The following is a 16,274-nucleotide window of genomic DNA, read 5'->3' as shown; positions in this document are numbered from 1 at the left end:
TACTAGTTTTTGTTTGTTTGTTTGTTTGTTTACCAGAAGCACTGCTTATGGTAGTATGAGGGACACTGAACATGGGATCTCAGAGCCTGAGGCATTAGAGCCTATTTGCATAACGATTACACTGTCTCCCCCACCCTAAAACCGTAGTTCCTGTTAAGTTGCCTTTCTTACTTCCTCAGAACTAGTTAGATTTCTATTTCCGGTAACTGTCATCCTACTTTTTGAATGAATTTTTTCTCATCTTCTAGGTCTTTTCTAAAAGCTATTCTGATTTCCTCCCCTTGGACCCACTTACACAGAAGGTTCTGGACCCCACCCCACCTCCGTCTCCCTTTTCTCTGACCCTTGCTTGAACCTTGCTTGTTACCGCCCCTCCCTCTCTCTTGCCCAGGGTCACCTCAGCCTGAGTAGGATTCCTGAAAGGAAGGCAAATAAGAGTGTCAAGAGAACAAGAAAACCTCCAGACATGAGGGGGAGAGACTGGGGAGGAGGGAGCAGGCAGGGGTTACTCCTGCCAGGTGCCTCTTGGATATAAAAGCCTATTCAGTTGTTAGGGGTTGCCATTTCCACCTCTTACCTAGAATATTTAATCGAACTGACACTTGACTTCCCCAGTTATTCTCTGTTCCCAAGTTTTTCTAAGTAGCCAGTGGGCAGTAGATGGTCAAAACAGAAACTATTAGGTGTCTCTGTGGGTAGCAGGGAATAGAGTTATAAAAGCTGGAGGCATTCTTGAAATTTCTTTGTGGTTTGGCTTCAGTAAATTACTACTTTACATACAACTTTTAAAATATATTTAGACTTAAGTTTAAAGAGTGAGAACCACTTGTGTAAACATCATGGAATACTGTTCTTTTAATGAATGGGGTAATGTTATTTATGTTCTTTCTCCACTTCCTCTGGAAATCCCGTTTCTTTTGGGAAGGCTTTAGCTTACATTGTGTTCAGCTTGAAAAGTGAAAAGGAATTCACTTTAGTATATTTTAACCTAGCCACAAATTTCTCCTTATTACTGCTGGGAGCCATTTGACTCAACTCTCTGTGTAAGGTGCTTTTAATTGGATGATTTGTCCTGAAATAGTGAATGACAATTCATATATCACTGAAGTAGAGACTAGTTGAATTTAAAGGATTAGTGTGACCTTTATTTTATCTATGCTTTAATAGAGGAAGACTTACTTTTTCTACTTTTTTTTTCTTTAGAAAAAACTATCTTACAGTTAGTATTTCAGTGAAGCAGTGTCTGGGGCAGGAACTACTGACAGAGGACTTCCCAAACTGGGCTAAGAAGGCTGGCTTCACCCAGGTTTGGGAGGTAAGCGGGTGGGGGAGGTGGTAGTGCATTTTTTGAAACATTAGAGCAAAGAAGGCACTCAATCTTATTTGTCGTCATAGATGTCAGAATGGAAATAGAATTGGAGACAGCTCATGGTGCAATCCATGTGTGAAAGTAAAGAAACCATACATAGACCCAAGCATTAAACATCTATTCTGTATTAATCAGGCTACCACGAGATTGATATACTCAGTATTTTATAAAGACTCAGCCTTGGAGGTCAGGTAGTGCTGCACCTGACCTTGTTCTGTGCACAAGGACCCAGGTTCAAGCCTTCACTCCCCACCTGCAAAAGGGATGCTTCACAAGCAGTGAAGCAGGTCTGAAGTTCTCTCTCCCTCGCTGTCTTCCCCTCCCCTCTCAATTTCTCTCTGTTCAATCAAAAAATGGCTGCCAGGAGCAATGGATTCATAATGCCAGCACCGAGCCCCAGCAAACAAAAATAAACATTTAGTTTTTATAGTGAAAAGAAGGGGTCCCCTCTAAGGGTTTTATGCAACCCTGCTGTTGTCCCTGTGGCAAAAATGAAGGTCTAAAAGAAGAGAAGCAATTCCTCTGAGTCAACAACTTGTTCCCGACAGAACATAAACTTAGACCCAAGTTCTTTTATTTTTTTTTTTCATTTTTATTTATTATTGGATAGAGGCAGGGAAGAGTTTAGTGGGGGGGGGGAGGTAAAGAAAGGAGGAGACAGAGAGACACCTGCAACCCTTGTGGAGCTTTTCCCCTGCAGGTGGGGACCAGGGCCTTGAATCCAAGTCCTTGTGCACTGTAATGTGTGTGCTTTGCCAGGTGCACCACACCTGGCCCCTGAAGTTCTTGTCATGATGGTAATCACAGGTCCTCCCTCTCCCTGCTGTCTACTATGCACATGCCCAGGCCAGCGTCCCCACTAAGAAGCCACCACCTTGTGGTCGAGGGGTGTTGAGCAGATGATAGAATATGATATTGTCCGACTTCCTGTTCTCCCTTAGCCGATGGCTGCTGTGCTCCTTAAATATACCTTTTAACTTTCTCTGTCTTTCCCAAATACATGTTCTTTTGTGTTTCTTTTTTCCTTTTTATTTTTATTGGGAGGAATTAATGGCTTACAATCGACAGTAAAACACAATTAAGTGGTACATGAGTAACATTTCTCAGTTTTCCACAGAACATTCTAACCCCTCACCAAGGTCCTCCTCCGCCACCCTGCTTCAGGACCTGAACACATCTCCCCCCCCCCCCCCCCAAGCTCTCCTCTTGCCCCAGAGTCCTTGACTTTGGTACAATACACCAAATCCAGTCCAAGTTCTGCTTTGTGTCTTCCCTTCTGTTCTTATTTTTAAACTTCTGTGGGATCACCTTATATTCATCCTTTTCTTTCTGGCTTATCTCACTTAACATGATTCCTTTAAGCTCCATCCAAGATGAGGTGCCAAATAGACATTCTCACCTATCACATCCAGAAGATGATCTTGACTCTTTCTAGAGAAAGTAGATATCACTCAGGATCATACAAGACCATCGGCTGCCATCAGGTCTCTGTCTGCCCCTTACTTTCATTGAAGAGTGTCCCCATCTTATTTTATCCAAGGTTCTGAACTTGGGGCCCCAGTTCCTATCATTTGGGGTGGAAGGCAATACCTTATTTCCTTCGTTCCGGTATTTTCAACTCCTTTGTCTCTTAACAATGTGTGCTGTTAGGCCTGCCATCCAGTGAGGCCATTTCACTTAAGTCATTCCTTTGAGAGCTGTATGTGTGAAAAGTCATCGTGAGCTAGGCATTGGCCATTCTGCTTACACAAGAGAAATAGGCCTTTTGGGGTCTGATGGGAAAAACAGATGTCAAACAGTTATCTGTACTTGCTGACCATTTGGATCAGAAACTGCAAGTCTTGTGTCATGTCACCAGGTGATAGATATAATTTATGCTCTGTCTTCATGACACCTAATGGTACCTGTACCAGTGTGTACCTGTACCACATATATCTGTATATGTGTGCACTGCCAAAGCCCTGCCCTTGGCCCTGGGTGTAATTCTAATACCAACCAAATGAATGTCCATGCTGTTGTAACTTATATAGATCCAACTGTCTGGGCTGAAAATAGACACACAAAATCTGCAGAAATATTAATCTGTTCATGGGGTCAGAAGTTAGAAACCACATGACTTATTTCTTTTAAATAAAAAAAAATCCATCCTCCAGTAAATAAAATGGGTTTCATATAATCTAGATTTGTAAGATAGATTGGAAAAAAAAGTTCTACTGGGGCTTTTTGAATGAAGCTGAAATTGGGATGAAGAAGTAATCTGTCAAGTTCAGAAACCCTGAAGTGTTTCTGAAGTAGCATTCACATTGAGCTTGAACCTGTCTAGCTCAGCAAAGTAACTGTGAACACACCGTAGATATGCTTACGACAACTTTAATAGCAAGACAAAGAGCTTTCCCGCGTACAGATTGAAAATGACCAGGCTTCTTTACATATATCAATTATCACCTTCCTATTTCCCTCATGGGCTGCATAATTCAATTTTACCATTTCCCCTCTTTTTAGAAGTCAAAACAGTTCACATTAGCACAACCAGAGAGTTCCAGGAAATGCTGGCTGCTGTGGACATGGGGAATGTGTAACTGCATAGATCACCCAGAGTAACTGAGAAATGTTTTATTGGGAGTTTGCCCTTCACAGTCAAGTTTCCCCTTCTTCCCCAGGAGTCTGAAAGCTCACTGAAATACTCTCAAGATGGACAGTAAGTAAAAACTCTGCAATATATTTGATAGTTTATTTTAAAAAAAAAACTAATATGTCCAAGCCTCTTTTTCTTGACTGATGTGGAAAGGTTATTAAAAAAGAAAAAGTCTTTCAGTGAAAGGAAATTACCTTTCTAAATATAATATTCTAAAGTGATGTCATGGTTTTTTCCATGTGTTGCCTGAATAAATGTAGTGTGTGTGTGTGTGTGTGTGTGTGTGTGTGTGTGTGTTTTACAGAGGCCTGTTTTTTATTCTTTTTGAGAAGAAAAAAAAATCAGCCTTTTACCATTAAACAAAGCACAAGTTTTGATTTCTGAAATCATCTCCCCAAATATTTGTTTATTAGATAACTTAGGACACGAAACACGGTATCATGTGTCCTTTTGCCAAATGTATTTTTCTCATGATGTAGTCCAATTTTAAAACCCATAGCCCAGTCACCTGGATTCTATTCTTTGTAGAAGTTTTTTCTGTCAGTTAACATTGATTTTGCTGCCTTCGAATATATTCTAAATTGCGTAAAGTTCTGAACCTAGTCTTAAAGAACCTAAGAAGCTAAACTGAAGAAGATTAAGACTAATCTGCATGAGTAGAATCTAAGGAAGGTGTTACTTAGAGAAACTTTCCTGCTGAGAAATGTTCTGAAGTGGCATTCACATTGAGCTCGAACCTGTCTACCTCAGCAAAGTGACTGTGTGAACACACTGTAGATATCGCTTACGACAACTTTAATAGCAAGACAGAGCTTTCCCGAGTACAGATTGAAAATGACCTGGTTTCTTTACATATATCAATTGTGTCTTCTTTCATCTTATTAAAGTGCAGAATTTGCAAAATAAATAAAGAACTTTCCCATTCACTTTCCTTCTATTTGTTTACTGCTGAACTCTAGGGTCTTTGAAAAGTCTTGCCTTAGCACTGGTGTACAACCAAGCCCTCCCCAATTTGACACTAGAATTATATTACTTTGATGCTCTCAACTGTGTATTGAAGCTGTCACTGAGTATTCAATCCATGACAGTAAGGACCCTCAATCCATTGAGAGTAAGGACATAGCTATCTGTCTTTGTCACCCCTGAGTACTCAAAAGCTATAGCTGGTACACTGCTGCTGGTCCAGAGCTGGATGAGTTCAAGGTATTTTGGGAGTGGGGCAGGTTACTTAGGTGATAGGGTAATTAGGAATGTATTGGTAGCATTTATTATATACTTGCCATTCCTTCTTCTAAGTTGGATGCATCCCTTCAAAGCAGTAAGCGTTGAGTATTTTTCTTTGTAGTCCTAGTGTCTGTAGACAGTACTTGAATGAAGGAAGGTCATAATATTTTTTTTTAAGATGCCATGTTCAGTTTGCCGTAAGAGTGAAATTCAAAAGGAGGGTTGTGTGGGAATATGAAGGACTGGAACTCATCATCTCTAGGTGTTAGATTAGCAGCCTTTGGTCAAATAGTTCTGCCAACTATTGAGCTCTTACAAAATAAAACAGGAACTAGCAATACATGAGGTCTGGTGTGCAAAGTATCTGTGGTCTTTTGTTTTCCTTATTAAAAAAACAAAACTCAAAGTAAACATCTACTCTCAACTTGACACATCTCAGTAATGTCTGCAGAACTTGGAGGCTACCTTGTATTGATGTGTGAGCCTTTGCATCCCTACAGGGATTTTTTTTTTTTATAATTTGTTTCTTTTTTATTATCTTTATTTATGTATTAGACATAAAAGAGGAGACAGCCAGAAATCGAGAGGGAAGGGGGGATGATAGAGGAGAGAGGCAGAGACACCTGCAGTACTGCTTCACCACTTGCAAATCTTTCTTCCTGTAGGTGAGGACTGGGAGCTCGAACCTGGGTCCTTGCATACTGTAACGTGTACTCAACCAGGGGCGCCGCCACCTGGCCCTCCCCTACAGGAACTGATTGACACAAACAAACTGAACTTTTCTCAAAGCTCCACTCATCGCAAAAACTTTATATAGAGGCGGTCTGATGAAATGTATGAACTACATCTATAACATCAGGGTTGAATACCTCCATTCTGACAAATTTTTCCTAGCTGTGAAAACACTACTGAAAGCAACTCAGCATCTTTTAAATGTCTTCCTGTATGTAGTTCTCCCAATGTGTTGCCAAAAACACACCCACTTTGTAATATGAGATGTATTTCTTGGAGCCACTATGATTTACTGACTTTGAAACCCTATACCTGGCATAGAGCCTAGCCTCTATCAAACATTCACTCCATAATTTAATCAAATTGTGGGTATGACTTGTACATATCCTGGTTAGGAAACCAATGACGATTAGCTACCCTTTCTCCATCGTTACTTCCAAATTCTAGGGGTGTGTGTTGTGTTGTGTTGTGTTGTGTTGTGTTGTGTTGTGTTGTGTTGTGTTGTGTTGTATTTAAGTGTTTGAGAGCCAGTAGACTTCTTTCAAAGGAAGTAATGGTGGATGGGTGGCATCCAAGTCTAAGTGAAATTGGCTTTGCATTTGCAGGAAAGCTAGAAGCTGCCATTAGAGGTTTCTGTAAGAACAGAAATGTATGTCTGTACAAGAAGATCCTAAATATTTCTCACATGAATAAAAGCTAAATGTGAGGCAGTAAATAACTGAATGAATAAAAGCATCCATGTGATTGTTTAGTACAATCATATTTTAAATGTTTGACTATTTTAACTCTTCTATCTCTCCCTTTTCACCTTGCTAACTGGTTCACATAAAATATAGTCTGTAACAGGAAGAAAAAAATTAATGAAAAGAGGCTAAGGTCCATAGGTAGAGTGTGTAAATACAACACAAAATATTCAGTGAGATTCTGTCATTGGTGCAAGCAATTGCATTGCCTAGTTGGTACAGAAACGTGGAAGAATCTCACACACAAAATACTGAGTGGAGGAAAGCAAGTCACCTTGGAGCTTGTGGACAAAACTGATGATGATAGTGGGATTTCTCCTGTGATGGCTCATATTCAGGCCCTGTATTATTGGGTGGCATCAAGGACTCTGCCCTTAAGTCCTTTGTCATTTATATCTAGTAGGAACAGGAAAATGTCTGTTTCCTCTGGCAGTCTTAGTAACCACTCCTCTGCAGGCCTCACTGGTTATGATTAGTCTGGTTTGGGTCACGTGCTTCTGTATAGCCTGGGAGAAGAAACTTGGTAAATGAATTGGCCTAATTAATGTCTCTCAGAGCTGTGGGGCTGGGAAGAGGGTAGGGAGAGGGAAATACTGATACAGTTGCCAAAGGAGGCTAGATGCTGCCCCCTTTGAGTAGCCCCTTGAGGAAGGTTTGTATTACTGTGGCTCTTGCTTAGGATCTGCCCATAAAATGAAGCCCAGCTCACAGCAGGGCAGGTAGAAGCAAGAAAGGAACCCAGACTCACAAGTGACTCCTCTTTCCAGAATCAGAATGAGCAGGTGTGAGTCCAGGATGTGAGTCCAGGACTTTACTCCCAATCCTGAGATTCTTTTCGTAATTTTAAAAAAAATATGTATTTATTTATTTATTTCCTTTTGTTGCCCTTTTTTAAAAAACGTCTTTTTATATTATTTATTCCCTTTTGTTGCCCTTGTTTTTTTTTTCATTGTTGTAGTTATTATTGTCGTTGTTGGATAGGACAGAGAGAAAGGGAGAGAGGAGGGAAAGACAGAGAGGAAGAGAGAAAGACAGACTCCTGCAGACCTGCCTCACCGCCTGTGAAGCGACTCCCCTGCAGGTGGGGAGCCGGGGGCTGGAACCGGGATCCTTACGCCGGTCCCTGCGCTTTGCACCATCTGCACTTAACCTGTTGCGCTACTGCCTGACTCCCTCTTTTTTGTAATTTCATAATCAAATCATGCATCTCCTCAAAAATACTCTCTGGTTTTGTTTTTTTTTTCCCCTGTTTGACCATCTGTGCTACTGATTTCAAAATTACACACTGGATACCTATGGGATTAGCTGATGTGCCTTTTTTTTTTTTTCCCTTTGCTAGTTTGATTTTGTTTAATTACATCTACTAGCGACCGACCTTGTAATCTACTCTGATCTAAAGTCCTGTGCTTTCTGTTTTGTTCCTTATGGATAATCCCACCTTCACTTTGTTTTTTCCATGACAGTTTCTATGTCTTACCCAAGAACCAAAGATAACAAGTTTTGTGCTTATGGACAAATCTTTGGCCCCTATCTTAAATAATTGACATTTTAGGCAAAATATGCTTTGCATCTTTGCACTGACTGTTGTTACTATAAATAGAAATGTTGCTCTTTTTTTTTTTTATAAATCAAATATGACGTGTGTGTGTGTGTGTGTGTGTGTGTGTGTGTCTTTACCCATGGATCAATTCCAGATACTCTTAGATACAAAGCATGTACTTTTACAACTGAGCTACATCTTCTACCAGACACGACACATAAAATCTTCCCTATTTCAACCACACCTAATTCAGGCCATTAAAAACCACCTTTACTTAGTAACTGGCTAGTATGGTCCTACAAAACTAGCACTTTTCCCTATATATGAAGATTTGTCCCTTTTGTGGGTGATATATATGGAGATATATATGGATATATATATATATATATGGAATTAGATTTGATCTCGTAATTACTGTCAGGGACACAAGTTTTTAGTCGCTTCTAAATTAAAGGTAGGTAGACCATCAAAATAGTTCAGTTGAATAATAAACCTGCCCCCCACATCACTGAAGGAAGCTTTAGTGCTGTGGTTTCTTTCACACTCTCTGCCTCTGTCTCTATTAAAAAGAAAGAAAATGAACTGAGGAGATAGCATAGTGGTTATGCAGAATAGCTGTCATGCCTGAGGCTCTGAGGCTCCAAGTTCAGTCTCCAGCACCACCATAAGCCAAAGCTGAGCAGTGTACTGCTTTCTCTCTCTCTAAAAGTAGCAAAATAAATAAAACATTTTTAAAGAGAGAGAGAGAGAAAATAAAGGTACAGTTTTTTAAAACACTGTGATTGAAGAAAACATGGCGGTATATGAACTTTTTTCTCCTTTTTATTTTTTTTATAAAACCAACCCTGAAATTTTGTTTATTTTTATTCTCAAGCTCACATTAGTTGTGCTTTGCATATGTAATTTATTTTAAACATCACTTTGCATGTTTCTCAGACACAAAGTTTAGCATTGTTCTGCAGCCAAAAACCAAGAAATTTGATCAACTTACCAGGAATCAGTAAAGTGTAATCAGCATTTTCTTTTTACAAATATAGCACCAATGGTTATTTATATATTTTTCCAACCTTCGAAAGTGTCCTGAAGTGTTTGGGGATTTTTCTTTCACATCAAATTCTATTTGCCTTTTTCCTGAGTGGAATATATTAGTAGATCTTGCACTTAAGGCTGGATAATTAAATATTCTTAATGGTTGTTTTTTTTCTAAAAGCCCTATCTTGAATTTATAGAACAACCTCTGAGGTCCTCAAATATTCCCCTATAAATAGACATCACTGATTGTAAGCCTTTCTTTGGTTTCCTGCTCCTCTAATAGTAAGAGCACCTTCTACAGACCAAAAACACAAACTCACTGGTTTACCTCATATTGAATTTCCTGGCTAGACGATGGATTTTTTTTTTATCCTTTTCAAAAATAATACTTTTATTTTTCATCATTTCTCATGAGGAAGCTATTGTCCTGCATCATTTTCCTGAATATGATTATTTTGAGCTTTTCATTTTTTTGTGTGTGTATGTTTATTGCTGCCATTGGGCAAAAAAAAAAAATCTTGATTTTTTTTTTTAGCATGTTGTGTGTTTCAGATCATCTTAAAGTATGTTTACTGTTTCAAATAGTTTAGGGGGTTTCTTGGGGGCTTCTTGGGGCTTCGGGGTCCAACTCTGTTGGTGCAGTTGGTGGTTGGTGATACTTATTTTTTTAATATATACATATATTTATTTTATTAATTATTGGATAGAGACAGAGAAAAACTGAGAAGGGAAGGAGAGATAGAGAGGGAGAAAGACAGAGAAACACCTGCAGCCCTGCTTCACCAGTCATGAAGCTTTTCTCCTGCAAGTGGGGACCAGGGCTTGAACCCGGGTCCTTACGCACTGTAATGTGAGTGTTTAACCAGGTGCACCACTGCTGGCCCCTGTGATACTTAGTTTATTCATTCCCTGTCACTATCACGCTGCAGTCATCTTTTATTTGATCCCTGACTTTTTAAGAAGAGTGTTCCCAATGTGTTTCAGATCTTTAAGAAAAATAACGATGGGGGAGTCGGGCAGCGGGTTAAGCGCACGTGGCGCGAAGAGCAAGGACCGGTGTAAGGATCCCGAGCCCCCGGCTCCCCACCTGCAGGGGAGTCGCTTCACAGGCGGTGAAGCAGGTCTGCAGGTGTCTGTCTTTCTCTCCCCCTCTCTGTCTTCCCCTCCTCTCTCCATTTCTCTCTGTCCTATCCAACAACAACGACATCAGTAACAACAAAAATAATAACTACAACAACGAAACAATAAGGGCAACAAAAGAGACTAAATAAATAAATACAACAAAAATTTTTTAAAAATTAAAAAAATCTAAAAAAAGAAAAAAAAAGAAAAAGAAAAATGATCTTTTTCCAGGTCACTGAGGTTAGCATGTGCACGTACTGAGTTTATTATATGAAATTTGGACAGTTTTGAACATGGCCTGTGTGCTTATTGCTAGTGACTTATTCATAAAACGCGACTGATCAATTTATATTGTTACTATTTTAGTACCTTAGCCGTTTATCACATTAGCATTATTTTCCTACAGCAAGTGTTTTGAGTGTTTTCATTTTATCTAAGTCTAATACATCTTTTACTTTCACTCCCTTTGTCCCTTGGTGGTCAGACAAGTGGGTGTGAGACTTGCATGGCAAATTGGGCATTCCCATTTGTTCTACAGTCTGAAAACATTTTCTAGAATTTACAAATCATTGAATACTTAAAAGAAAGCTGTATTTACTAATTTTCTACCCAGCTAGCTGCAGCCAGCATATTCCGATGCATGAAAGTCTCCAGGCGCTTATTTAAGGGAGGCCGAGCTAAGCAAAGCTGAGCAGTGGGTCAGGTGCATTGGGTGCATTTCCATTTTATGAGATTTTCAATAGCTGATGGGTTAGCAGCTCATAGCCACATGCTAAGCCCAAGAAAGTCTGAATTCTTTGTCTGCTCTTTGGAGTTTCATGCAAGAAACATGTATTCTGACTTTCTGCAGATCATGGAGCTTGGTTCCTAGTGCTATTGCAAGTTCAATTCTGGGGTCGGATGGCGGTGCTTTCGGCTAAGCACACATATTACCAAGTGCAAGAATCCAGGTTTGAGCCCCCGTCCCCCTTCTGCAAGGGGGATGTAGTAAAGCAGGTTTGCAGGTATCTATCTTTATCTCCCTCTCTCTCTGTCTCTCTCCTCTCTTAATTTCTCTCTGTTCTATCTAATAAAAACTAGAAAGAATAAAAAAAAATTTTAAACCAATAAAATTTCTTTAAAAATATATATATATATATATCGGGAGCTGGGCGGTGGCATAGCGGGTTAATCGCACATGGCACAAAGCACAAGGACTGGCATAAGGATCCAGGTTTGAGCCCCTGGTTCAAACCCCACCTGCAGGGGGTTCGCTTCACAGGCGGTGAAGTAGGTCTGTAGGTGTCTATCTTTCTCTCCCCCTCTCTATCTTCCCCTCCTCTCTTCATTTCTCTCTGTCCTATCCAACAACAATAGGAGCAGTAACAACAACAATAACAACAGCGATAAACAAGGGCAACAAAGCGGGAATTTAAAAAGATTTAAAAAATAATATATGTATACATATATATATATATATATATCTGAAAGCAATAGTGCACAGTAGTCTGCAGTGAGTCAATAAATGAAGGAAGCAATAAATGAATAGTCTGTAGTAAGTCAATAAATAATGGAAGTAGAAAGACCTAAAAAGACACCATAAAGTTCCTAATGAAATAGTGTCTACTTAGACATAGATACCCTCCTCACCTACTTCCTATTACACTTCCCTCAGTTACTCCAAAGCTAACCTTATCAAAGTAAGGACTACAAAAGTTGAATAAGGGCAAGAGACTGGCGTACTTTAATGATGATCCTTTAGTCACTATCAGGCCACCCCATCAGCTGGGGCCCTAGTCGGGGAGTCCTGGGATTCCCACACAGACATGATGGGCCCAGACCTCGAATTAATCCCTCTGTCCATCGTCACTGGTCATCTCCATCAGGAACAACATAATGGACCTCTTTGGAAGCCCCCATAGGACCTTGCCTTCAATGTAGATCAACAATGGTAGAGAATGTTCCATCCTCCGAAGGGAGGCTGGATAACATATTCTATCTACCACTTGAGGAAGATGGGTCCTGAAATTGGTGCAACTTGGAATGTTCCTACTCAAGACCACAAAATGCGAGTTTGGACCTACAGGGATGCAGAGGTTACATAGGCTCCTATGCTTAATATGGGCCCCAGATCAAATCGATGGAGTCTATAGTCAACAATATTTACACACCTTTCCCATATTTGGGAGCTACTCTCTTCCCTGATCCAGTTTCAAGCCCTTTATCCAGCCATAACATCATCTCCCCAGAAAATAACTTGGATCTACCTGCATATCAGAAGTCAGGCTCAGATAAAAACTAGTATAGTCATGGGCCCTTTGAAATATAACTAAAATAGACCTACAAGCTATCTTCAAAACGGAGACCCCAAATCTTCATCTGCAATATTCTTGCCTTTAGGTTCATGATTAGTCAACAATTTGTTTGGCTTTATACGTTAACTCTTTTTTTCAGCCACCAGGTTCCAGATGCTAACATGATGCCAGCCAGACTTCCCTTGGAAGATGACCCCACCAGTGTGTCCTGGAGACCTGCTTCCCCAGAACCCTGCCCCATTAGGGAAAGAGAGACAGGCTGGGAATATAGATCGACCTGTCAATGTCCATGTTCAGCGGGAAGCAATTACAGAAGCCAGACCTTCCACCTTCTGCATCCCATAATGACCCTGGGTCCATACTCCCAGAGGGTTAAAGAACAGGAAAGCTATCAGGGGAGGGGATGAGATATGGAGTTCTGGTGGTGGGAATTGTGTGGAGTTGTGCCCCTCTTATGCTATGGTTTTGTCCGCATTTGTTTTTATAAATATTTTTTTTTAAAAAAAGTTCAGTTCTTCTGTGAGGTGGTGCAGTGGATATAAAGTTGGATCCTCAAGCATAGACTCTGTGTTTTATCCCAGGCCTTGTGTGTGCTAGAGTGATGCTCTGCTTTTCTCTCTCCTTCCTCTCTGAAGCATAAATAAATAAACCTTAAAAAGAGAAGGAGGAAGAGTCGGAGGAGGGAAAAGTCCAAGTCTTTCTTTCAATTCAATGACCATTTCAAGGGAAAAGACAACCCAAGGATTGGACATCAACAACTTCTTATCACCACGTCTTATAAGATGTTTATTGTTGTTGTTGGCTAATGTAAGGGTTATCATTCTTATTATAGTTTTATAATACACCAGTAGCATGCAAGTGACCTGGTCCTTTTGGTATCTACTCTTTTTATCACTTAAAATTAACCAGTATGTCTCATTCATGTTCTATTAAACTAGGCTTGAAGAGGAATATTTATGTAAAAAAAACAATTTATTTCTTGTATTTGTCTCACAGGTGAAGACAGATGTGAGGAGTCTCTTTGGGTGAGGACTTTGGAAAAGCTTCAACCATCAAAGTAAGCTGCTTCCTTTTTGTTTGGCTCTCGAGAGTAAAGCATTAATATCAGATGACTAGTATATTCATAGTGTAGGCTTGATAGGCATATTTTTTTAAATATCTACACTTGGTAGGCAAGATTTTTCTTGCCTTTTCTTGCTTTGGAAGGCAGAGTGACAAATGTTGTAACCAAGGATGAGATGCAGAAGGAAATGAATGTTTCAAAATACATACCTCTGGGGGTATAGCTCAGAGTTAGAACATTTGACTGCAAAAATATATACTTGGGGAAGAAGAATGGATCTGGCACAGGAAATCACAGCTTCTTCAGTGACTTAGTCTTTATTTAAATTTTTTTACTTGTTGTTTCTTTTTATTTGATAGGACAGAGAGAAATTGAGAAGGGCAGAGGAGATAGAGGGGGAGAGAAACAGAGAGACACTTGCAGTATTGTGTCACCACTCATGAAGCTTCCCTCCTGCAGGTGGGGACTGGAGGCTTGAACCCAGGTCCTTGAGCATGATAACATATGTACTCAATGGAGCATGTCATCGCCCAGGTCCCTGACTCTGTTTTGGGGGCCATAGCAGAAGTTCTCCTTGTTCTTCTTAACTTGTTTTCCTTCAAGTTTTAAAGCCTCAGCCCAACGCAGGTGTGTGATGGTAGTAATTAAAAGGCCACAGGGCATAACAGAAAGTCAGGGGGAAAAAGAATATGCCTCCTTCCTGTTCTTTTTCTCCTCCTCCTCCTTCTCCTTCTTCTCTCCCTTTTCCTTCTTCTTTTAGATCCAGACAGTCATTACACTCTTTCTCTCCTCCCAAGTACTTCATTTTTATTTAATTCATTTTTTTTTTACCAGAGTTCTGTTCAGTTCTGGCTTCTGACGGTACAGGTGTTTGAACCTGGAATCTTTGCTGTTGCAGGCATAATGGCCTTTCTGCATAGCCATTATGCTAACTCCCCAGTTTCTCCTAAGTACTTTAATCTCTCATATTCCAATCACATTTGTCAAGACTTGAAATGTTGAAATCACATTGACCCCTGAGCTTAAGTGAATAATAGGACTAACTATTAGAGAACTAAATATTAGAAAACTAATCTGGGGGCTGCAGTGACTCACTTATTTGAGTGCACATCTCACATATCACCATGTGCAACGACCCAGGTTCAAGCCACTGGTCCCCACCTGTGGAGGTGGGAAGTTTCACAAGCACTGAAGCAATGTTTCAGGTGTCTCTCTTTTTCTCTCTGCCTCTCTCTCCCTCCTCTCTTAATTTCTCTCTCTCCTATCAAAAGTAAAAAGACAAAGAAACCCAATCTGAGAACACAGTGTTATCACCTTTTATCTCCTGAGCTGATGCCTTCATTGTGACACCTGCTTATTTCTTTCTTAACCAAAATGAATAAATAAATAAATGAAATGAAAACAAAACAACAGGCACCAGGGTACAGCAGGTTAGAGTTGGAGTGCCTTTAACCAGACAAATGATAGTGCTTTATTAGAGCTATAAATATTTGATACTGTACATTTTTCCTGGAGTACCAGGCTAGTGCAAAGACAAATGGTCTTTTGATGAGGTAAAGATCATCTTTGCTCATCTCCGAGTTCAGAGTTCACGGGTGTTTTATTAACTGGTAAGACAATGTTTTTTTTTTTTCTCACTGCCGAGCTGCATTCCTGGCAAGGAAGTCCCAAAAGCTCTTTCGCCTCACTTATGGCTAGAATGCTGAGTAGCTTAAAAAGCGAGTGTTTGTAGCCCAGAACTTATCCATTAGGCACAAAGCCAAAGGCCTGTGATGCTTGGAGAAGCCCACAAAAAACTGTTTTAATTACTCTTTCTTTGAAAAGCAGAACGCAGTAGCTATAGTAATAATGAAGATATACCAATGAACTCAGCTGGGAGTATGATCTTTTGTATTTACTAAGGCTTTATAAAATGCAATTGTTAATTTCCTTTACATCTTTATTTATTTGTTTTTGTTTATTTTTATTTTTTTATATTTATGTATTCCCTTTTGTTGCCCTTGTTTTATTGTTACAATTACTATTGTTGTTAATGATGTTGTTGCTGTTGGATAGGACAGAGAGAAATGGAGAGAGGAGGGAAAGACAGAGAGGGGGAGAGAAAGACAGACACCTGCAGACCTGCTTCACCGCCTGGGAAGCAACTCCCCTGCAGGTGGGGAGCCAGGGGCTCGAACCGGGATTCTCACGCCGGTCCTCGCGCTTTACGCCACCTGCGCTTAACCCGCTACGCTACCACCTGACTCCCTATTTTTATTTATTTATTTATTTATTTATTTATTTATTTATTTATTTATTCCCTTTTGTTGCCCTTGTTTTATTGTTGCTGTTTTTGCTGTCATCATTGTTGGACAGGACAGAGAGAAATGGAGAGAAGAGGGGAAGACAGAGAGGGAGAGACAAAGACAGACACCTGCAGACCTGCTTCACCGCCTATAAAGCAACTCCCCTGCAGGAGGGGAGCTGGGGGCTTGAACCACGATCCTTATGCCAGTCCTTGCGCTTTGTGGTACCTGCGCT

The sequence above is a fragment of the Erinaceus europaeus genome, chromosome 13, assembly GCF_950295315.1.
Source record: "Erinaceus europaeus chromosome 13, mEriEur2.1, whole genome shotgun sequence".
In the NCBI taxonomy this organism is placed as follows: Eukaryota; Metazoa; Chordata; class Mammalia; order Eulipotyphla; family Erinaceidae; genus Erinaceus; species Erinaceus europaeus.
The sequence above is the reverse complement of the archived record's forward strand: the minus strand, read 5'-3'. Positions refer to the sequence as shown.